The sequence below is a fragment of the Alosa pseudoharengus genome, unplaced genomic scaffold (genome assembly GCF_046254945.1).
Source record: "Alosa pseudoharengus isolate Yale_2024_CS ecotype anadromous, Long Island Sound unplaced genomic scaffold, YU_APseudo_1.1 YU_APseudo_1.1_scf_1, whole genome shotgun sequence".
Lineage (NCBI taxonomy): Eukaryota > Metazoa > Chordata > Actinopteri > Clupeiformes > Clupeidae > Alosa > Alosa pseudoharengus.
In genome coordinates this window covers 28923743-28949063 of record NW_027468564.1, presented here as the reverse complement: position 1 = coordinate 28949063, position 25321 = coordinate 28923743, and the positions used below count along the sequence as shown (strand labels likewise).

The 25321-nt window shown below is 40.3% G+C and overlaps 1 pseudogene; it reads right to left on the bottom strand.

Moving 5' to 3' along the window:
- Window positions 1-25321, bottom strand: part of LOC143118168 (complement C3-like) — a 122393-nt pseudogene that overhangs the window by 82078 nt on the left and 14994 nt on the right.

Sequence of the window (25321 nt, the reverse complement as noted above, 5' to 3'; positions counted from 1 at the left end):
TATTGCTAAATATCGGGACTGATGACCACTGAAATCTGTGGGGTATTTGATGGTTTATGAAAGGGTGTCGGGATTACTGGTTACTGCTTCAGCCTCTGGCAAGCTCAGAAGGCGGCATGCAACTGGTAGCTTGAGAGCAACGTGTTGGAGACTCCTGGTGTAAGACAATGACTTTTCATTGGCAACAATATTAAACCAACCAACAAAATAAAATATTAAGAAGAGCTCTTTCATGAGTTAAATTGAAACAAAATTATTACTGGCCTTTATTTGTCAGAATCTGAGGCCCGGCTATAAATAGAATCCCGGCCATAATTTGAGGCTTTAGGTATGGACATGTGCTTCAGGCATAGGGCTACCTAATCTCTGACTGAAAGTGCACAGAACTTGTGCATTTGAGAGCGCTCTCTAGCAGCTAGACAGTTATTTTTCATGTAGGGTTCATGTCAGTTAATATGAATTAACATTTAAAAACATGTTCAATTATATATTTTTTCATATATAAGCAGTGTTGGGAGGGTTACTTTCAATACGTATTCCGTTACAGAATACAGAATACATGCCCAAAAATGTAATTTGTAATGTATTCCGTTATGTTACTCAATCTGAGTAACGTATTCTGAATATTTGAATTCTGAATAAATATCGATTTTAACCAAATATGTACACTATTAATTTTAAACGAATTAAACAAATGAAAAAGATAGATGTAACAGATAGATAGATAGAAAGATAGATGTAAACTCAGGAACAAGCGGAAAAATAACAAAGAATTCCGAAGTGCAGTAAGCATTGTGAAAGCTAAAAAGAAAATTCCCACCAATTTTACGCACCGGAAACAGCTTTTTCAATCGGCTGCTGTGCTGCTGGTGTTTTGCCAAAAAATTGAGGACAACGCGATCAACCTGTGCGACATGAGAGATACGAGTGATAGGCCCTAACAACTTGAGGAGTTCGATATGGAAGCACTTCGGGGTTTGGGTATATCAAACTATGGAGAAGGACAAAGCGGTATGCAAACTGTGCAGTCATTAGTTCTACGTATATTGTTTGACATTTCTAATTGTAAACGCAGCCACGTTAAAGCCTGCAGTAATGTTTTTCACTGATGTTATGGCAGTCCACTCTGCTTATTGTTTTTCGAGAATGTTGCACTCCTGTTTGTCATTGTGCACGAAACTTCACGCCATTGTGTGTCTTCAAGCGCCCCCTTTACGTTCGTCCTAATGCCTGTTGGTTGTTCGTGGATTGTCCTATATTTGGCGTTGAAAATTGAAACGTCTTTAGACATGAAAAATCGATTTTACAATTGATTCAATGAACAATTATGTCTCAAGAATCGAACAGGATTTTTTCACAAAAGTGACAGCCCTAGTCTTTATGTATGTGTACATAAATAAAGCAAATCAGCCACCTACTCTTTGTGATAAGTGCCATGGGATCTTTAACATGGTGAGTCAGGACCTCAATTTAACATTAATGCAAAGGAAAACATTTCCTACAGTACAGTACAGGGCATTGGGATTGATATTTGTTTGGTGGCTTTTGGCCACAGGAAGAGTGATGCCTACTGGGCAGCCACCAACACTTCCAACAGGAACCTACTCTTCCAAGGAGTACTAACTAAGCCTGCTTAGCTTCAGTAATTCAGCAAAATCAGGCTATCTGCTGGTCTGGCTGTTGGCTAAAAACTAGTGTTAATTTCGTCAGACGAGATGAGAGGAAATATGTTCGTCAACAACCTTTTTTTCATGACTAAGACGAGACGATGACGAGACGGCAGTAATGTCCTGAAACACTGACTAAGACTATCTTAAGATGCATTATTGTTGACGAAAAAAGACGAGACTAAAATGTTTTGCATGAAATAAAAACTAAGATAAAATCTCTCTTCATTTTCGTCTACAAAATGAGAAGATAGAATATCTAGCTGTTACGTTTTCAAAATATTCTGAATGAGTTCATACGCAACAGCTTTCCTGTAGGCTAGTCTACGTGCTGTTGCTGCAACCATGTGGCTGCAACATGAAACTACATGGAACAAGAACACTGGAGATTTTTGCCAGAGTTAGCTTTATGCCACAATGCTACATACCCAGAAGTTGAAGCTTCTCTCATACAAATTAACATCCCCCAGAATGTCCATACGAAAATGTTTATCATGTAATGTCAACTATTTAACTAGTTAGACTGATGATGCAAAGATTGCTAGCAAGTAAGCTAATATGGAAAGTTCGCTAGCAAGTTAGCTATGGCTAAGATGGAGAGTGTTTGGGGAATGTGTTGTGTTTGGGCGTATATCGCCATCTAGCGAGGCAGAGTAAAACATTAATACTTTGGTCTACGACAGTGTTTCTCAAACTTTTTCAGTTTCAGGACCACTTAACTAACCCTAGCTAAAAAAAAAAAACATTAGACCTACTTCAACATTAGCCTATAATTAGTCTACACTATAGGCCTACTCACTGAACCACCTTGCTTATTGTCTTTGCACTTTGCTTATTGTGTGGATTCATACTGTATGATTTAAACTGGCATATCTTACATAGACAGTGTTGCAGAACTGTTTTTACATACAAGTTGGTTCAATATTGCAAACAACTCATCTATATTATATTTTACCACGTCTGCTCGCGGATCCCAGCCAAGCTATAACTGTAGCTTGACTTACCTGTGCATGTAAACATACTGGCTGACAAAAAATCAGAATGAGTAATTATAACAGACGAGTAGCCCTGTGGACACACAATATTGTTGGAAAATTGAGATGTGTGAAACACTATTTGACTCAAATGGTAATCAGAAATAATTTGTTATAAAAAAAGACTAAAATGTGTTGACTAAAACTGACTAAGACTCAGATACCTTTAGTTTTCTTTTGACTAAAACTAGACTAAAATGACGAGACTAAAACTTGGCTAACAAAAATGATATTTGAATGACTAAATATGACAAAGTCTAAAAAGGACATTTCGTCACAAGACTAAGACTAAGACTAAATTAAAAATAGGTGACAAAATTAACACTACTAAAAACAAAAGGGGAAAGGCATATATGATTCTAACTGTCTCACTGAATTGCATTATGCACACTCAATTCTCACTGATACTGTATCTGCTAGACAACAAGTATCAAAACATGATTAGTTCATAGATTTCACATGTAAAATACATTTTATACAACCCCACCCCCATCTTGCCTGTTCATAATTCTGAGAAATTCTTGAATTGTGTGCATGTACGTGTACGTGTTTATGTTTATGTGTGTGTGTGTGTGTGTGTGTGTGTGTGTGTGTGTGTGTGTGTGTGTGCATGTGCTTGTGTTCAATGCATTTAGAGGCGGTCATAATGATCCTACACTTTCAATTTCGTGCAGTTTTGACCATGTCAGCCAGATATATTGTGAGGTGAAAGGTGGTTCTCCTCTGCCCTATGGTTCTCGAGATATTCACAGAAAACTGTGTCCGGCCACCTACAGGCCAGTTGGTGCACAGTAACATAAATTAATTTATTGTATGGCCCCCCATGAACAGAATTCCACGAAACTTGGCATGCATTCAGACGGTGTCATATTGATCCTACACTTCCAATTTTGTGCAGTTTTGATCATGTCAGGTCACAGATACCTGCGATTACAACACCGCATTTTTACTTTTTCATTTTTAACTAGGTGGCGCTATACATGAAATGAGTGGTTATGGAATGGGTTGGCATGGCCCCTTAAGATCAACATACAAAAAAGGTGGTCCTCCTAAACCCTACGGTTCTCGAGATATTCAAAGTAGGGATGCACGATATATCGGCGGCCGATATATTATTGGCCGATATGTGAAAAAATGAAAATATTATTATCGGTCTGATAACAGAATTCTGGCCGATAATTTGCGCCGATATTTTTTAAAGTCCTAATTTAGGCCTACGTAGCCTAAGGTCCGTCTGGCTACACTGAGCTACTTGAGCTTGGTTGGCTATACTTTTTCCTCAATATAATGTCAGCGGTGTGAATGTATTTCACCACTCTACAAACTCTAACAAAATCTGTGGATATGCGTTCATTTGGGAATCTGTGCATCTCAAAATCGTCTCGTGAATGATCCGCCATTTAACCTTACCAGGGGGTCGTTTCTAGAAAGCATCGTTTGCTAACTTGCGTCGCAACCTTGGTAGTACGCTCCATCGTTCTTGGATTTGGTGTTTCTAGAAAAGGTAGTTCGAACTCTCAATCGCAAAAAAGGACGCAAAGTTTGGTCGTTTGAACTACTGCCCCTAGGCAGTCGCACTTGTGTCGTTCCTTGGTAGTTCCTGTTGGTGTCCGGAGCGCCTAACCAAAAATCACAACCGCCTAACCAAAATTTGCGAAGTGGATGTTTATCTCGTGACTCAATGATTGATCTATCCTGTAGCTTAATTTTGATTAAGACACTGACTCCCCTACTTGGCTCATTCTTGCTATTTATGTTAATTCGAGTATTGCCTTGCTTTTAGTATTATAATCTTCACAGACTCTTACAACAGCAGTGATAAATGGTGTAGTGGCTAGAACAGAAGACTTGTTATCCCAACGTTGTAGGTTCGGTTTTCTTATGATGTGCAATTTCCCTTGCTTCTCGCTACCTGCAGGTGAACTAGTGTGACACGTAGATTCAATTGTTTTTGACTGATGTATTGCCTACCTATGGTCTCTCGATGTAGAGTAACTATATACATAAATATGTATGGTCAAAACCTATTGTTGTGTCTCGTAGGCCTACTCTTACTCAGAGATGAAAAGAAGAGATAGAATACGAACTCCGGCCGAGCGCGCAGTGCACCAACGCGCTGCCGTTAAGCCACGAGACAGTTGATAATCTATGGGATACCCAGATATTTGTCCAGGCTATATATTTTTTCCAACACATAGATATTTAACACAAATAATGACTCATATTGGTCTGCTTAAGTTAACTGTTTTATATGCTTACAATAGGTTTAGGTTTTGGCTGATGGCAATGACAATACCAGCATTAATCACTAGGTTTAGATTAGAAACATGTCGACATAGGCCGTGACAGAACATTTCTAGGGGGTGGGGTATTACACGTTGCCACTGTTTCCACCAATGATATGTATCGCTGCATCATCAACAACGTTGTTGGAACTATGGTGTTCGAACGTCGGAGGTAGCGAATTGCGACACAGGTACGATGCTTTCTGGAAACAGGTGTAACAGTGTCGTTGTTTGGTCGCAAGTTGCGTCGTACCATGGTGGTTGAGCAACGTCGTTGCTAACTTTTCTAGAAACGACCCCCAGAGCGAGCTCAGCCCTATCTAGAGCCGTCTTGTGCTGGTGTGTTTGCACTTTACCGCGCTGGTCGGGGAAACAAATAAGCAAACTCGTTAGTGGGACGAGTACATAAGTAGGCCTAGTTCTAAGTTGTGTTTTAGTATTATATTTGCATTACGTTAGCTTGAGTTTTGCATTACGTTAGCTTGTGTTTTGTATTACTACCTAGAAATATGCTAACCATTCCTGCTTCAGTTCCAGACAGGTCATCATAATAAGTTATTAAAACTATAAAAACTATTAAAAAAAGCTACAAACTATACTGTAGCTTATTCCCAGCTGAGCCGTTTATGAGCATTTAGTCCTAAATTAAAACGATTCATACTCTCTAGCCACTCACTTGCTATTCACTGACGTCAGTTCACTTAAAGGAGCCACACATACTGTAGGGCTAGGCTACTGTTGTTGACTGCCGCACTATTGAGGACTATTATGCGTTCTGTCCATCATTTGGTTGTAGGTAAAATTACTGCAATAAAATTATGCTTATTAAATGCTTTCCCAAAATCACTTTTCACAATTTTTTTTCAAGAGTAATATTATCGGTTATCGTATCGGTATCGGCCACAACAAACCAATAAATATCGGTTATCGTTATCAGCCCTAAAATTCCATATCGGTGCATCTCTAATTCAAAGAAAACTGTGTCCGCCCTACCCTCCTTTCGGGGGTCCAGTCCAGCGGGGGGGGCTACAGATCAAAACGAAAAACAATGGTTCCATGCTATCCTTGTGGGGCTACATGCCCACCAAGTTTTGTGCACCCTGTGGGGTGTACTACGAATCTCGATTAGTGGGTTAGCGAGGTATGTTACGCTCAAAGCCAGGCTATGCTGTGACACGAAAGTGGATCTGTTTTAGTGTCGCTATATCACCATGGCTGTCAACCAAACCTGGTCGGGAGGAGGTTATGTGCTAAGTTATAGCTCAAATCGTGTAATCTACCGCACACTGACCAATCAATTGTCTTAAAAACTAAGTTTTCTCACGTGTAGGATTCTGTCATATATCTTACAGGTGGAGCTCCGCCTCTACTAACATTTTGGATCTCGAATGCGCTAATAGGGCGGTGCGTGCAAATATCCCACTATGGACGTGCATACCATACAACAACTGATGACAATTGATTTATTTGATGTTATAGGTTAGACACAAAAAAATCACCGCAGTGTAGATTAAGCTATAGCTCATGAATGCGGAAGTAATTGTTTTTAAATAGAGGCGGTCTTGTGCGTCTCCAAGTTACACGATTGGCCAAAGTCATCCCAACACCGAGAACGCGCACAGATCTGAGCTGAAAGCCTAGTTTGACAAATATATCACATAACTGCAATCGTAGTATCACTTAACGTATACCCCTGAGTCAAAGCTTTGTCAAGCCTCGATATGTCTACATAGCCTAGATATGTCTAACGTGCTTCGTAGTATACCCCACTGGTCTTTCAGTGTCCCGGGAATCCTTGATGGAAAATTGCCCATGCGAAAAAACAAAAACAAAATCTGACTAAACTTGACCTGCACGGCGGTCATAATAAAGAGTTTTATATTAAAATAACTTTTTCTTAGTTTTACATTGGTTGTACCACCTGGCATGTAAACTGTACAAGTCCAACTATAAAGAAAAAGTAGCTATTTTTATCAATATTTGAAAAAGCTTTACAAACATTTCACTCATCAGTAAAGGTCACTTGGGGTCCTCTTGATGAGGCAATGTCCTGTTTACTATTTTCCCTCTTCAATTCAAAATAAACGTTCTATGAATGCGGTTGCACCATCCTGACATTTCAGATATGCACAAATTCCGGACAAATTTCAATTTTCCAAACAATTTAGGAGCTATTAAACTAGTAAACTTTTTCAACATAAAAGTATGCCTCCATATTTATTTTAAATATCCTCACCTTTTAAATTCTATGTTTAATACTTTTCACACTTGATAAACAGAAAATATGTTCAAATTATACAGGTTTTACAGAATAAAATTATGCTTGTTATGAATAATTTAAAATTATTTTAAACCAATGTAATGGACTTGGACACAAAAATCTGCATGTCACATCATTGACCCATATATGTTTATATGTTGTTGTTTTTTTACAATTTAGGTTTATTTCAGGGTGTTGATTAACTCATTGAATGCCAAGCTGTTTTCGGGAGCTTTGTCCTAGAGTGCCAGCAATCTAGACCATTGCTGATGATTTGTGTACAGCCACAGCATATTCTGTGTTATAGCTATGAACACGTACAATAGCTCGATTAAAAGGTGAGACTTTAAGCTTTCAGTGCGTGCAAACCGTGTATTTCTACACGCCTCCGTTCCTGAGAAATCCCAAGCTAAACAGTGGCTAGTTTTCATCAAAATCGCTGTTTTTTTCTAGAAATGGAGATAAACGTCTTTCATGAAATATGAAGTGTTGCCTGTTACTTACTCGTGTAAACATTCCGGGAAGTGATCAGTGAGACCTGGCGAGACTGCCACCTCGTGATAGACCCACGAAAATGGCCTGGTTTTGACCTGACGTGCATGCGTCACTGATTCGACCCAAAGCGGCAACCGAGTTATGATAAAATGTCCAGATAAAATGTCCAGATTGAGTTTCACGATCGTCATATAGTTCATTTTTATTCATCACAGAGTTCCCAAAATCACATATAAGGTGTATTAGAGTGTCTAGTTTCGTAATTTAAAAAAAAAGCTAAAAACGTAATATTACGTTTTTGGCACTCAATGAGTTAAAGGAGCTATATATAAGTCTGACTAGTTCTTGGCTGGCAAGCCAACTGGTTTCATGGTCCATGTATCACTACATTGGTCTGCTCCTACTTCCTCTTCCCTTTCAGAACGAACCAAAACATTGGCTAAGAAGATTTGTTTACTTTAAAGAGATATCACTTTTTGAAAACCAAATTAGCAAGTTAACCCATCTACAAAACTACATGCTGTTATTGTTCCTGACTATGTTCCGTTACCTTCCCTGTCTGCCGTTCCTCCTGCGGTGCTGGACTCAAACATCAGTCCGGCATCATAGAAAACCCCCATACTGTCTTTACCACTGCCAGCAGTGCAGGCAGCGTCAAGTTTCTCGACAGTGTCCCAGATCTGTTTGAATGCAGACAGTGACTAGGTAATAAATCCATGGTCTCAGGACTTTGCAATGCTGACTTTTACTCAAACATAGTTCCATATGAACATTTTCCAAGACCACACAAAGAAGAACATGATGAACTGATCCCCCCCCCCCCCCCCCGTGTCAAGCAAGAGCCAAGGATACTTGCCCTTGCCAATAAATACTACACCACTATGGCCCCTGATGATATGCTAATACTCATTTTGATATCAGAATATCCACACCTTGCTCTGGGTGAGTCTGTGCTTGTTGTTGAGGACGTAGACTCCCTTATCCACGGCCACCAGACCCACTGTAGCCCCAGAGTCTCCAGAAATGTGTAGTTCAAGTTTCCCTTTAGGTTCAAATTGTTTTTTAACAATTGCTTTTATCTCGAGCTGTGAGAAAAGAAATTAATAGAAAAGGGGTTGGACTATTATAAAACCTAGACCTAGACAATAACCTGGGAGTAATTACTGGAATACATTTTGCAATGCATTTCTGCAAGTTATATATTAATTGTGCCATTAATTACTAGTTATACAAAAAAATTGATCCTGCATAGGACTTCCAAAAACATATCTCAGACATATTACACAAACCTTTCCCATGCAGGTGTCCTTCACGTCCACCCAGACTGAATCAGACACCACCTCAGATGAGCCTATGTGATAGTACGCCACGATACGGAATGAGGGGACCATGTCCTTGGTCACTGGTAAGGACACAAACAATATAATATTGCCCTGTCTTTTGATCCGTTTGGCTTCAACAATTTGTCCTCTGCTCAAGATCTGTTGGGAACAGAAATATTACAGTTTTTTCTGATTGCTTAAGCACATTTTTTGTAACTATGGCTTTTTTTGCAAAACTCTACACACAAAACCTTTCACCCAATCAGCAAAACATTGAAGTTCTCTTGCAAAAGCTAACACACCTTGCTTAACTCTTCACACCTTGGTAAAAATGGTGTTTTTGTATCACACAGTAAACACAAGCCATCACAATAATAAGCACACAATGTGCCAACTACACACTGATGGTATGAATGAAAAACACATCTGGCTTTTGCTTTCTCTGTGCACAAGGTAGACTACTGTATGTCAGTTTGAGGTCATGCTTTTGTCATAGTTCTGTAAACATACAGGGTTTCAAACTAGAAGTATTGGTGTTTACTTACACACATCAAAACAAACACAAGTGTGTTTTTCCAAGTCAAAACACAAAATAGCAATTTCACTGAGACAAAACAAATCAGTCTACATCGGGTCCTCTCTCTCAAAATTTGGTCTACATCACATGCAATGTCCTAGTCCAAGGCACCATGGAAAATATATTCTGGAATGCCGTATCCAGGCCTGACATGACAATATCCCCACATGTAGACTGATTTTTTTGCTATTTCTTTCTCTTCTTACCCTACCTCTTCCCCCTCCTTATCCTCCTCTTGCTCCTCCTTGTCCTCTTCCTCTAACTTCACCTCCTTGTCATTGTCATCCTCTCCCTCTCACTTCTTCACCTCTGCATCCTCTTCCTCCTCTTCTTCCTCCTACTTCTTCACCTCCACATCCTATTCTTCAGCCTCCTCTAATTCTTACTCTTCTCACTCTTCCCGCTCCCTCCATTGTACCTTACCTGTGGCTTATTTATAGGCTTAGGCTGCTTAGGCTGATTGCAAAGTGAACTAATTATCTAAAACAGTTTTCACAAAGTGTGCCAGAGAGTTAGCAAAATAGTGAAAACTAGATGTACCGCAGAGCGGTACAAAATATGACCGCCGCCCAGTCCAGCACATGTTTTCCACAGAAATAAGTAACACTGAAAGGCATATATGATTCTAACTGTCTCACTGAATTACATTATGCACACTCAATTCTCACTGGTATCTGCTAGACAACAAGTACCAAAACATGATTAGTTCATAGATTTCACATGTAAAATACATTTTATACAACCCCACCCCCATTTTGCCTGTTCATAATTCTGAGAGATTCTTGAATTGTGTGCATGTGTGCGTGTACATGTTTATGTTTATGTGTGTGTGGGTGGGTGTGTGTGCATGCATGTGCTTGTGTGTTTGCCTGTGTATGTGCCTGTGTGTGTGCATGTGCATGCATGCGTATATATGTCTACTGTGTAAGTATGTGTCATACGTATGATTACTGTGAATGTATGTGTGTGCGTGTGTATCTGTTTATGCACATGTGTGCATATGGAATGGGTTTACATGACCCCTGGAGGCAAACATACGCAAAAAATTGGTCATCCTAGGCCCTATGGTTCTCAAGATATTCACAGAAAACGCTGTTGGTGTACGGTCACTAAAGGTACACATAAATAAATTTATTGTATGGCCCCCCATGAACGAAAGTCCACGAAACTGCATTCGGAGGGTGTCATAATGATCTTACACTTTCAATTTCGTGCAGTTTTGACCATGTCAGCCAGAGATATTGTGATTAAAACATCTAATTTTTTGCTGTTTAATTTTTAACTAGGTGGCGCTATACATGAAATAAGCGGTAATGGGATGGGTTGACATGGCCCCTTAAGACCAACATACAAAAAAAGATGGTCCTCATAGGCCCTACAGTTCTCGAGATATTCACAGAAAACTGTGTCCGGCCACCTACAGGCCAGTTGGTGTAGAGTAACATAAATTAATTTATTGTATGGCCCCCTATGAACGGAATTCCACGAAACTTGGCGTGCATTCAGAAGGTGTCATAATGATCCTGTACTTCCAATTTCGTGCAGTTTTGACCATGTTAGGTCACAGATACCTGCGATTACAACACCTCATTTTTACTTTTTTTGTATTTAACTAGGTGGCGCTATACATGAAATGAGTGGTTATGGAATGGGTTGACATGGCCCCTTAAGATCAACATACGAAAAAAAATGGTCCTCCTAAACCCTACGGTTCTTGAGATATTCACAGAAAACTGTGTTTGCCCTACCCTCCTTTCGGGGGGTCCAGTCCAGCGGGGGGGCTACAGATCAAAACAAAAAACGATGGTTCCATGCTATCCATGTGGGAATACATGCCCACCAAGTTTCGTGTACCCCGGTCTTTCAGTGTCCCGGGAATCCTTGACGGTAATTTGGCAATGCGAAAAAAAAAAAAAAAATCTGACTAAACCTATCGCTGCGCGGCGGTCATAATAATAGCCATACATGTGTATAGATTTGCTAGGAGTGTGTTGATCATTTGTAAATTGAGTGTAAAGCATAAGTTGTGTTTACAGTTCCGCAAAAAGAGTGCTGTGCAGTGAATTGTGCCTACAGTTGTGCAAAGTGTGTGTTGCAAACTGCAAACTGAGTGCAAAGCAGTGTTTGTGCTTTTAGTTTTGCGAACTCAGTGAGTGATTTAGCTATAAGTATTAATAGCTTTAGAAATTGTGCTATAAGAATCGCGGTTGTGTTTAAGCATTCAGAAAAAACTGTAAGAAAACAACAAGATCAAAATATGGAATGGGATGTCTTTGATTAGCCTATTCAATGTAACATTGATATTTTGACTTCTAAGAATTAGTATTCTGCCAAACAATATATGAGTTATTCCAAAATGGTTCTCGCTTTGAATATTGCCTGTAGTTTCTTTGTTCTCTGCAGCCAGGGTCGTCTCCTCGACAAAGAAGGTAAACAACGGCTATCAATTATAAGAATGGGTCAGGAGGAGATCCAGACTAATTTAGATGAGCCATCAGAATCTCATGAACTCAACCATTGTTAGGAAGGATTGCCATGCAAATACAGAAAAAAAGGTGTTCTTACATTTGTTGTTAAAAAGAATTCCACTGCATGCCTAGAGACAAAAGGGCTAATTGCCAAGATGGCCCTGCCAATTAGTTGGCAGAAGTCAAGTACCAGAGACCATATTTGGGCAAGGGGACGCCATCTCAGGAAGTAGGTGGAGTCGATAGTAAGTGGGAGTCTCGGTCAATATTGCTTAACCAATCGGTACAGGAGGGAGTTCCGAAAAACAGAGAATGCTGCCGGCCCCTAGTAAGAGGGCATGTATATCCATTAAAGCAACACCAAAAAGTTTTTTGTACTTTAAAATAATGTTTCCAAAATCGTTTCAGTCGTTCATCAACTTGTAACAGGGTGAACGGCGCTTCTGCATTCGCTTGGCGGCCCTCTATGGGCTATAACCGCACTATGTAAGTTTGCCAGGGGGTCGTTTCTAGAAAGCGTCGTTTGCTAACTTGCGTCGCCACCTTGGTAGTACGCTCCATCGTTCTTGGATTTGGTGTTTCTAGAAAGGGTAGTTCGAACTCTCAATCGCAAACAAGGACGCAAAGTTTGGTCGTTTGAACTACTGCCCCTAGGCAGTCGCACTTTGTGTCGTTTCTTGGTAGTTCCTGTTGGTGTTCGGAGCGCCTAACCAAAAATCACAACCGCCTAACCAAAAATTGCGAAGTGGATGTTTATCTCGTGACTCAATGATTGATCTATCCTGTACCTTAATTTTGATTAAGACACTGACTCCCCTACTTGGCTCATTCTTACTATTTATGTTAATTCGAGTATTGCCTTGCTTTTAGTATTATAATCTTCACAGACTCTTAAAACAGCAGTGATAAATGGTGTAGTGGCTAGAGCAGAAGACTTGTTATCCAAACGTTGTAGGTTCGATTTTCTTATGATGTGAGATTGTCCTCTTGCTTCTCGCTACCTGCAGGTGAACTGTGTGACACGTAGATTCAATTGTTTTTGACTGATGTATTGTACCTATGGTCTCTCGATGTAGAGTAACTATATACATAAATATGTATGGTCAAAACCTATTGTTGTGTCTCGTAGGCCTACTCTTACTCAGAGATGAAAAGAAGAGATAGGATGCGAACTCCGGCCGAGTGCGCAGTGCACCAACGCGCTGCCGTTAAGCCACGAGACAGTTGATAATCTATGGGATACCCAGATATTTGTCCAGGCTATATATTTTTTCCAACACAGATATTTAACACAACTAATGACTCATATTGGTCTGCTTAAGTTAACTGTTTTATATGCTTGTGTAACAGGACAAGGTCCACGCCCCTTGTCTAGGTCAGGAGTGCCATCGCAAGTGGCTCTTGGCATTCGGAGGTGAGCCAATCAGCATATAGTAATGGCTATATTAACTTCAGCTTTTAATTTGAAAGCTGACGTCATAGCTGCATACTGTTGTTTGTCCACCTGACTCCTGCCTTCACCGCGGGATCCCTTGTGCTCTTTTGGCCTCCTGCCTGCTGTGCATGCTACCAGTGACATTCCTGGACTGCTGTCGGTCGCAGAACATGGGCCACATAACCAACCTGATCGAGCTTGGTGGTAACACAAGGAGCGGCAACATCAAGGCTACTTTGGTCCGGGTTTCCGAACGCTGCTGTTTTGTTTTTTTACCTAAGTTGTGATGGTCGATTTTACATGTTTTGTTCATTGTATGTTTGTATACATTTTAACTTACACACGGGAGAATAACTGTATACCGGACGCTCTCGTCCAGCATTAGGCCATAGCTCTATTGTATAAAATACGATGTTCACGACACCTTTGTGAGTGCATATACTGTGCAGTGTTTGTATTGGGAGTATTGGCTCGTCCTTTGATTTTCCTCTTTTGCCGGACCGGAGCTGCAGGCCAACTGGGGTGGCGTCCCTTCACCTTTCTTGCTGTGGTGCATTCGAGAATTTTACTATTGACATGTTCACGTGTGGTGTGTCTGCAGACCCTCCCTCTGATATACTCTCCAGCCCTGGGTAAGCTCCAGCCCTGTTCCTGGCTCCTCCCATCCCTCCTCAGCCAGTACTCTAATGATCACACTCTGGTGTATGTATGTGTGTGTGTCATGTGTGTCCAGGCCTTGTAGGCCGTTTGTGTCAGTGCCTTAGTGGCAAAAGGTCTGACTGTCTGGAGAGAACTCACTCCCTATATGTTTTTAATATTTGTAATAAAGACAGTTTATTTTTGGAACCACGCCTCTGGTTTTCTGTGACCACGAACCTGTGTTGCCTGGTTGGGCTTCATATACCAAGTTATAGTCCAACTGATTTGATTTGAATATTCTGAGGGGCAGGGCCTCAGATGGCGTAGTCGACATTACTATTAGTGAGCTAACCTACCACTTGCCACACTTGCAATAGGTTTAGGTTTTGGCTGATGGCAATGACAATAGCAGCATTAATCACTCGGTTTAGATTAGAAACATGTCGACATAGGCCGTGACAGAACATTTCTAGGGGGTGGGGTATTACACGTTGTCACTGTTTCCACCAATGATATGTATCGCTGCATCATCAACAACGTTGTTGGAACTATGATGTTCGAACGTCGGAGGTAGCGAATTGCGACACAGGTACGATGTTTTCTGGAAACAGGTGTAACAGTGTCGTCGTTTGATCGCAAGTTGCGTCGTACCATGGTGGTTGAGCAACGTCGTTGCTAACTTTTCTAGAAACGACCCCCAGATCGGGTAGCGGATCTGTAGTTCAATGGAATGAGACATAAGAAACTACAAAATTGACTTGCATCTGATGTCGCAATACATCGATACTTTCAGAAATCGTGCAACATATTCTACCTTGTCTGAGGACATTATTATTTGCAACGCCAGTGCTGGATAAACAAATAGCGTGCATGCAACAGAGGGAAAGTTCTTGCTTTCCATTATTTGGGAATTCATTTTGATGCCGGTGTTTTGAAAGGTTTATTGGGAACCTTATTACTGCTTGTGATTGGAATATAGGATTACTCTTTTTATTACATTTTGATTGGAATAAAGGATTAATTTATTACATTTTTGGAAGACCTCCGTTTTTCTTACAGACTCAACTCCTGATAATTAGCTCCCCTCTTGTCTAAGACCTCCTCTTATTGTACCTAAGTTCCACATGATGGGCTCTATCTTACACCTGGCGCAACGTGGTGCCAACCGTGATGCAAGTCTTGTTCCTATCTTACACCCAAATGTCAGTCATTCGAACATTATTGGGCTGTGTTGCTTTCTTCAGGCTATGTTTTCTATTGTAACCCCTTGTCAGTCAATAGTGAAAGTAAGTAACTGTGTACAACGGTTTTGTTGTTGCCTATGAGACCACGGTGAAGTTAGTTTCACATTTCCTATGAGTTCAAATAATAGGTGAGTGCAGATGCATGTAGGCCATACTCTGCTAGTCACACACAGGTTTTAGTAAAGGAAGGTTTAGTGAAATCCTGGTGTCATTCTCATTGGTTTAATGGATGTTACACCCAAAACACACCCATGCCTGAATAAGAAACATAAGAACAACCCTTTTCAACAATGTGTCTGGCGTCTGGCAAACGTATTACACCGTTAAGATAGTGATTTTGGACTGGTCACACCCTAAACGTATTCAAACCAGAGGCGGATTTTTGAAATCAGGCAAAGTCAACAGATGTAGACATAGACATGATATTTGCAGATTGTTGTCTCACCAGACAGGTGACATCAAGTTCATGTTGAGAAGAACTGATTTTTGGGACAAAGTTGATCTTGAGCTGGTCTCCTATACTCTTTTGTCCAGCAGGGACATCAATGTGTAGATAGTTCCCGGACATAGCCTTGGTTCGATAAGGATATGCCCACATGACTGCCTGTTTGTCTTTAAAATGAGGGAGTTTGATCGTTGCCTGAAAATGGATTGAATGACAGAGAGAGAAAGTGCAGAGTGTGTGAGAGAGTACAGAAAGTTATTTAACAACTATTCCATTTGACAGTTATGGTATTGGAAGAGTTACCGTAATTAGTAGAAATGTTGCTGTGGCTTTTGTGTTTATGGTAAATCTAGCGATGCCACTTTTGGGAGTTTCCATTTCCTGCTTCTGATCCTCCATAGTGACAGCTAAATGTATCCCATCTGCAGGGAAGCCATCTGGATCACTCAAAAAGACCTGCAAGGACACAAACAAGTGCAAACATATACAATTATGCAGATCTTTGTCAGGTTTTCAACTGCTGTTGGCATGAGTTGGGAGGTTCCAATTTGATGAGAGTATAGCAGAGGCAGAATTCTGGAAATTTTACTTTACGTTGATGTATTTCGCATGGCATTGGCTATTTTTTTTGGACAAAAATTGTTGGCTATTAGGACTTCTTGTGCGGGAGTGCTACCAATTGCTAGAAAGTATGAACAGGTGTACACAATTTGTCAGTTTTATTTTTAGAAAATGTACAAGCTGTTTTTGAAATTCTGGAAAATGTACAGGGTGTACCTATGTTACCCAGGAGACACACTGTAAAATAACTTTTATGTAAGATCAATACTTTCCAAGTTACAGCCAGTTTCACAGGGTGAGGGGGGTGTCGATTTTGTTCAGCCTCTTTGTTTTGACGAAGTTCACAAAACCATAGCTCAAAAACTAAACCATGTAGGAGGCTTAAAATTCGCATGCTGGTACACAAATAGCAATAGTATGTAGCAAAATCATCACATTTCGTCTGGATGATCCTGCATGGTCATAGCTGTCCCTCAAAGTTGATCAAAATTGTATTGGAGTTTTTGGCTGGACTCTGTTTAAGCCTTCAGAACACATATTTGTACTCCACATTGGCTCTTAATTTGTTTTCCTTATTAAGATAAGTAGAAACACTGTCACAAAAAGCAATGAACAGAAGAGAAATTCCTTCAGCATTTCCACCATTGAATTTCCACCATCAGCACCATTGAGATCAATATGTTTTGTATAGAGTACAGGTGCCACTGAAATCACAGAATCACTGAAATTGAAAAGGATATCCCCATCCTGCTCAGGTATTCTCTTTTACGTCAATGCTATACAAAACATATTGATCTCAATGGTGCATTTTCATCATAAATGTATTTCTAAGTGTAATTCCAGCGAAAATTGACCCAAGGGTGTTTTTCTGCATCAAAACGCATCAAACTAGATGTACCGCAGAGCGGTACAAAATATGACCGCCGCCCAGTCCAGCACATTTTTTCCACAAAAATAAATCACACTGAAAGGCCTATATGATTCTAACTGTCTCACTAAATTGCATTATCCACACTCAATTCTCATCTGCTAGACAACAAGTAGCAAAACATGATTAGTTCATAGATTTCACTTGTAAAATTCATTTTATACAACCCCACCCCCATTTTGCCTGTTCATAATTCTGAGTAATTCTTGAATTGTGTGCATGTGTGCGTGTAGTACACGTTTATGTTTATGTGTGTGGGTGTGTGGGTGTGTGCGTGCTTGTGTGTTTGCCTGCGTATGTGTGTTTGTGCATGTGCATGCATGCGTGCATATGTCTACTGTGTGAGTATGTGTCATACGTATGATTACTGTGAATGTATGTGTGTGCGTGTGTATCTGTTTATGCACATGTGTGCACATGGAATGGGTTAACATGACCCCTGGAGGCAAACATACGGAAAAATTGGTCATCCTAGGCCCTACGGTTCTCAAGATATTCACAGGAAACTGTGTCTGCCCTATCCTCCTTTCGGGGGGTCCAGTCCACCAAGTTTCGTGTACCCCGGTCTTTCAGTGTCTCGGGAATCCTTGTTGGTGTACGGTCACTAAATGTACACATACATTTTTTTATTGTAAGGCCCCCCATGAACGAAAGTTCACAAAACTTGGCATGCATTCGGAGGGTGTCAGTTTCGTGCAGTTTTGACCATGTCAGCCAGAGATATTGTGATGAAAACACCTAATTTTTTGCTATTTAATTTTTAACTAGGTGGCGCTATACATGAAATAAGTGGTAATGGGATGGGTTGACATGCCCCCTTAAGACCAACATAGAAAAAAAAGGTGGACCTCCTAGGCCCTACGGTTCTTGAGATATTCATAGAAAACAGTCTCCGGCCACCTACAGGCCAATTGGTGTATAGTAACATAAATTAATTTATTTTGTGGCCCCCCATGAACGGAATTCCACAAAACTTGGCGTGCATTCAGAGGGTGTCATAATGATCCTACACTTCCAATTTCATGCAGTTTTGACTATGTTAGGTCACAGATACAGTAACTGCGATTACAACACCTCATTTTTACTTTTTTGTGTTTAGGTGGCGCTATACATGAAATGAGTGGTTATGGAATGGGTTGACATGGCCCCTTGAGATCAACATAAAAAAAAAATGGTCCTCCTAAACCCTACGGTTCTCGAGATATTCACAGAAAACTGTGTCTGCCCTACCCTCCTTTCGGGGGGGTCCAGTCCAGCGGGGGGGCTACAGATCAAAACGAAAAACGATGGTTCCATGCTATCCATGTGGGGTTACATGCCCACCAAGTTTCGTGTACCCCAGTTTTTCAGTGTTCCGGGAATCCTTGACGGAAATTTGGACATGCGAAAAAGAAAAAAAAAATCTGACTAAACCTATATGACCGCCGCTTCGCTGCGCGGCGGTCATAATAAGTATTTGACGACAGTATTTCTCGTTGATCAACCACTACAGAGCTTGCTCTGGTATACACTGTAGCCCCAAATAGCAAACAGTGGATTAACTAAGGGCCAAAAGCAAAACGCTTCCCAAATAGCATTTTTATTGCTATATAATTGTAATATTGTTCAAAACAGCATCAAACCTTGTCAGTAGCTTGCTCAGAATCCCTACACATAAAATGAAGCACCAACAACGTAGTTAGAGAACCCAGAGTTTATTACAGAAGACTAAAATAACACTTATCAACTGTCCCCCCCTGCTTCTCTCGAAGGAAAGGGCATTACCTTCCGGCAATAAACGTCATGCTCCGTGTGAGATCTCAGTCTTCTGTGAGATTAACAGTCTTCTGAGAATGCGCAGGACTAAGCGGTGGTCATATTTTGTACCACTGTGCGGTACATCTAGTTTATTGTGGGTATTAGCAGAGGATCTGACACTTACTGACACATGTTGTAAACCTTTGTAAAAAATAGAGCGTCACATTTCACTGTGTTAAACAGATGCAAACGGCAGTCTGAACACATCTGCAACAGGAGGAGATTGCTACGTTAACTCCAGCTGCAAAGTCAGTCTTCCTCACCAGTTTATACGATAATCCAGTTACTGTACAACAACAGTATGACAATTACGGCAAGTTAATCGCTCAGATTTTCATTATTAGGCCACACGAAAATAGGTTATGTCGATCACTGGAGGTATTTTAATATTATGTTTTGTTTGGCCTTTCTGTGGTTTTGACCAGCCTCTGAAATGTCAGTTGGAAACACTAAGGTGAAATGTGTTGAAACTGGCATGCCACCAGAACAGACGTTTATTGGCTTTGAGGTAAATTAAGTCTCCACTCCTGTAAATTCACATATTTATTACATCACACATTCCCTTTTTAAATATGTATAATATTGCCATGTGAAAAATGTTGTTTCTGTATGGTTGCACACCATATTTATGATGTAAAAAGAGTGTAATTTTCCATCAAATTCAATCAGATCAGTTACAAACAATAAAATATAGACCTAAATAAACATTCTATTTATGTGTGCACAACTTTTTCCCATGTTAAGGATGACCTTTGCATGGAATTGCCCATATATTATATATGTCCAATCACTGTCCTAATGTAAAATCACTAAGGCGGACATACCGTCACATCAAAGGGCATCCCTGGCTTGAAGTATTTAGGGGTCCTCCAGAAGTGAATGGTGTAGGGAGACGTCACAATCTTAATGCCTCTTCTCTCTGCCTCCACCATTTCACTGCCTTTGAAAATGAACCAAACAGATGGTTTGCATTATATGTATTTATAATAGTGCACATATATGCAACCTGAAAGTTTTCAGACATGGTTCAGACAGGTTATGTTTCAGACTCATCTTAAAATGGATTCAACTGAAAACATTTCAATTCTCATCAATACTCCAATACACCACAAAAAACAAGTGTTTTGGTTGTTTTGTAAATGTATAAAACAAATAAAAGACAGAAATATTCCATTTACATTTAAAGGTGCTCTAAACGATGCTGGGTAACGTCACTTCTGTTGACTTTTAAACAAAACAGAGAGCTAGCTCGCTACTTCCTCCCCATCCCTCCCGTGCTGCTTCCGTGCAATTGAAACTCTCCTAAACGCGCATCTCGTCTGTGATTTGCTGGAACAGTTCGTTATGTTTTTATGGGCTAGGTTTGCCCAGGTTGTTTTTGTTGTCGTTTTTGGAGTCTGGACTGTCCACAGAGATCACGTTTTTTTACAGTGTATTCAGGACACAGACAGCTAGCGGTTGGTTAGGTGATGTTTGCAGTAAGTGACATAAAATGTTTTAGCCTAAAAAACGTGTGGCATCGCTTAGAGCAGTGGTTCTTAAACTTTTTGTCTGGCGACCCTCGCAAAAAACATGGGCCAAGTAAGTCTCACGACCCCTTCTCTCTAACCGGCAGAATTTGATTTCAAAATGTTGTAAGATGGGCATTGGAAACAGAGGCAGAAAATGTCTTCTCTCATAGGTAGGCTATGTCAACATCAACCCCCCAGTTTAAAAACCACTGGCCTAGGGCCCGTCCATACGGAGACACTTTTTGGGTTAAACGCAGAGGCTTTGCTTCGTCTTGGCCGAGCGTCCAAACGAATCCTGTAAACGCACTGCCCGAAACCTGGTCCCAGAGTGGAAAAATCTGAAACCGTAGCCCTTTTGAATTTGTTTGGACAGCAAAACCGCACATCCTACTTGCGTATCGATGTCATCGCCACACCTCAGCTGCCCTGGACTTGACACTTATAGTAGGCTACTGCCTAACAATACTAGGCCTAGTTTTCATACATGACATTACCTACGATTACACTCCATAGGATAAATATCACAACTGGTGCTGCGCAGCGCCAATAGCTTATGACTTGGTGGACTGAACACTGTTTTTCACAGTGTTTTTTTATGCATTCTCGCTAGTGACGCGAGGGAAGGGGAAGTGGGAAGTGCGGTGTAAGTTTACATTAATTTGTGTGTAGTGCCGGTGTCATTCATTCATTTTACATGTCTTACAACATAAATGAATAGTGAAGTCAGATATGAGCATACAAAGACGCTTAGAACTCATGTTAAGCCTATAGATGCGCACTAAATGTGAATGTGCGATTTGATGCAAGCAAAAGTATCGACTGTTACTAACAAAGGTATTATAGCAATAGTATAAATGTGGCGACGGAATAACCTAGTACGCCTAGCCTTTGCACTTGCGGTGATAACCAAAACTAATGTGAATCGCAGACTATCCTACAACCAAAGAAAGTAAAGGAGATTATTTTTACCTGCGTTAGCCAAATAAAGAACGGGACTGCACCCTTCACAAACCGTAAAAATTAAGTTTATTAGTTTTACAGTTGATTACAGTTGACAGTTCACCATCAGTCCACACAAACAATTCTGGTTTCCTTGCACTAGCCATTTCGTCGTAGCCTATTCTGTCTGTTTGTATAGCCTACAGTGCAAACTTTGGTCAATTTCTGTAAAGAAACAGTGCCACCTATAGGCCTGGGATATGAAGTAACGTGTTGAGATGGATCCGTTTGGACGCAAATATTCTTAATACGGTTCCAGGGAAGACGGAGGAAAAAAAGATCGGTTTGGTACGAGTGGACTAGGCCTTAGAGCACCTTTAAACTTAGTCAGATTAATTGTAGTTTCTCGTGATATTACCACTGCTTCACCGCTCTGTCCTGTTCAATACATGTTTAAACCTGTGATGGTCAATGCAATTGTCATCCTGAGGAGTGTCTGTGCTATCCCTTAAAGCACAATTGCAGGCATCATAACACAGGGTCTGAATACTTATGTAAATGGGCTATTTCAGTCTTTTATTGTTTTATAAATTTACAAAACACTCAAAACATCTGTTTTTTTGTGGATTATTGGAACATTGTGTGTAGATTGATGAGAAAAAATGAATTGAATCCATTTTAAGATGACTCTGAAAACAAAATGTGGAAAACTTGAAAGCGTCTGAAAACTTTCCGGCTGCACTGTATGCATGCATTAAATGCATGTATCTCACAGAGGACACCATGGAATAAGAAACAGGACAATAAAAAAAAAACCTGCTCACACAAATGTCATGTTGATAGAGCATCAAAAAGTGTTTTGTTCAAGACTGATTGACACCATTGGATGCAATCATGTGCTTCTTCATTTCAGTTCTATGGACTGCACATACCTGTTTCTGTCAACACACTGACATGCACATAGATTGATGAATCAACGACGTCATTTATGTTTGGGAAAACTTCTGTGATGTGCTCTTTCGTTAGAGTGGCGACACCGGTCCCATCTCTTATCTGTCAGAAGACAGCATATTAGATTATTGTATTATATTATTATGTATTTTTGATTTTTTTGATTGACTTTTGTGTGTGTGTGTATGTGCATGTGTGCGCATGTGTGTGTGTGTGTGTGTGTGTGTGTGTGTTCATGATTTCTGAGGAGACTCACATCTACTCTCTGGATTGAGTGTGGTAGAGCCTTCTTGTCATTACCAGATATCACTCCAAATATCACAAAAGCCATTCCAGTGACTTCTTTGCCATACAAATACCTTAAAAGGGTCCAAAGTAGTGTTATCAGAGTGAGCTTACTATCATGGTCATGATCCGTGTACAGAGCTACGTGCTGCTCATGTAAGTGCTGAATTCTCACCTTGATGTAATATCAATCTTCAGTTCCTTATCGTCCACATAAAAAAAGCTTTTCTTCGGTTTCAACAATATCTCAAAGCTTGGTAGAACTACAAACAGAATAATACATAAGAAAAATAGTAAAGTAATAATTATGGGGGGGGGGAAATGTGAAATGTGGAAATGGCACAGTTCAAGACAGGCTCAGAACTTGATGTCATGTGTATTAATTTGAAATACCGGTAGATACAGGTCTTGCTTTACGGAGTTTTAAAATATCCAAAAATTACCTACAAATAGCACCATACTCAACAAAACAAAATGATGAAAATTAAGAGAACACTGCAGATTTGAATATGGCCGTCAACTCATTCGAATGTCAGTCAGCAACCATAGGATGACATCAGAAAAATGTGCAGTGCTCTCTTAATTTTTTCCAGGGCTGTATATACACCTAAGCAAAGTACACTACATCAGGCTGCCAATCTGAATGAAATCATGAATGACATATATGCCCTTGAAATGTCATGAATGGACAAATAGGTTTCCATATTCTCCCATCTCCATAGACTTCCATAGACTACTCACTCCCACTCACCATACTCTTTAACCTCAAACTCTGCAGTGAAGTTTTTCTGTGGCGTCTGACTGAACCTTGCCACTAGAGACCAGGTGCCAACACTGCAAACAAAATGGCGATAAACTGAGTTATAAAAACAAAAATACATTACATGGAACTGGTCATAAATGCTTAACATATTTGTGTAAATTGTTGATCATAGATATGTGCATTTGTATATCTGAGGAACAAACCTGACAAGCTCAGGAAGATTGTAGGATTCAGTTATCATGCCCTTTTCTGGTGAGATATTCTGAGTTGGTTTCATTAAAATTCCGTTAGGGTTCTGGGAACAGAAGTTATCATCTTTTTGTTGTCAATCGATGATTATACATTTATATGGATATTAACATGCTGATATTAATCTGATTACGGCAATATTCTGAACATGATGCTGCCATGTTAAAACATGTTCTGATTGCCTTTACCCGAACAAGGTCATAGCCAGACAGGGGCGGAGCTAGGCTACGTGGTGGCCTGGGGGGGCCACGGCCACCACTGGTCAAAGCTTGGCCACCCTGCTGGCCCCCATAGCTGTCAACCCTCCCGTTTTTTCCGGGTTTCTCACGTATTTTAACTTTTTTCCCGCTGTCTTCCCGTTTTAATATTTTCCCGTAAATATCCCGTATTTTAACAATCTCATAACATTAGCTCTACCATCTGACTTGTCAGTCTCTGTACTGTTGTCCTATTGCTACACCCTTGCCCTTCCAACGAAACAGATATTTTCTAAGCATCTTTTTGCTTCCTTGAAGGCGACAGTGACTATTTAAGATGACGGCGTGGTACGGCCGCACGCACTGTGTGTATCTGCCTACCTACGAGTAGAGAAAGAATTCCCCCTGTTTGTATATTCACTCCAAGTTGGCCAACCATAACTTCCCAACTCTGCACTGTAGCCCATAAACTGCATGACAGGCTATTTATATTTTCTCTCTGAAATCTTTAAAATAACCAAATGCATTTGTTCAACTTTATGAAGAATTACGCACTAGGCTACTTGGAACGCACACATTTTGTTTGCGCAGAAGAATGACAGCGCACAGGCAATCGATTAGGCTACAAAACGTTAGCCTTGCTAGGGCTGTATAAAGTTGACCAAATTAATATAGGCTGTTAGGCGTAAATAAAGTAGGCTACTTTGTTGTATTGTTTAGCTGACCAATACACGAGCTTGCAAAAAACGGACTAATACTGACGAAGCTGAAGTTGGCCGCACATTCAGAATGCGGTGTAGTTAAGTTTCGATTCCACCTTAAATATTGCAATTTTCTACCGACAGGGGGCAGCGCTGACTGCAAATACGCGATGACACTGGCATTTGCCTAGTAGCAGACGAACATAGGCTACTCCTCACAGACGAATAAAAGCCTTTTTTCTGGTGACTCCATTGTCGACCAATCTTTAAGTAAATTATACAACATGCTTTCTGTCAAATAAATCGGTTCATATTGCACTTGTTTTGGGGGGGGCTTTTCTGTTCTTTCTTTACATGAGCTATATTTCATATTTTACAATTTATGCACTAGATTTGATACCCATTGCTCACACATGATTTGCCGTGAGATATTACACCACATCCCGATACTACCGTCTCACAGCGTTCATATGACACCCAGCATGCCAAATTTCGTCGTGGAAAATGCCCATTTTGTTACATTTAAATGACTATATTTCATATTCCACAGTATATGCACTAGATATGA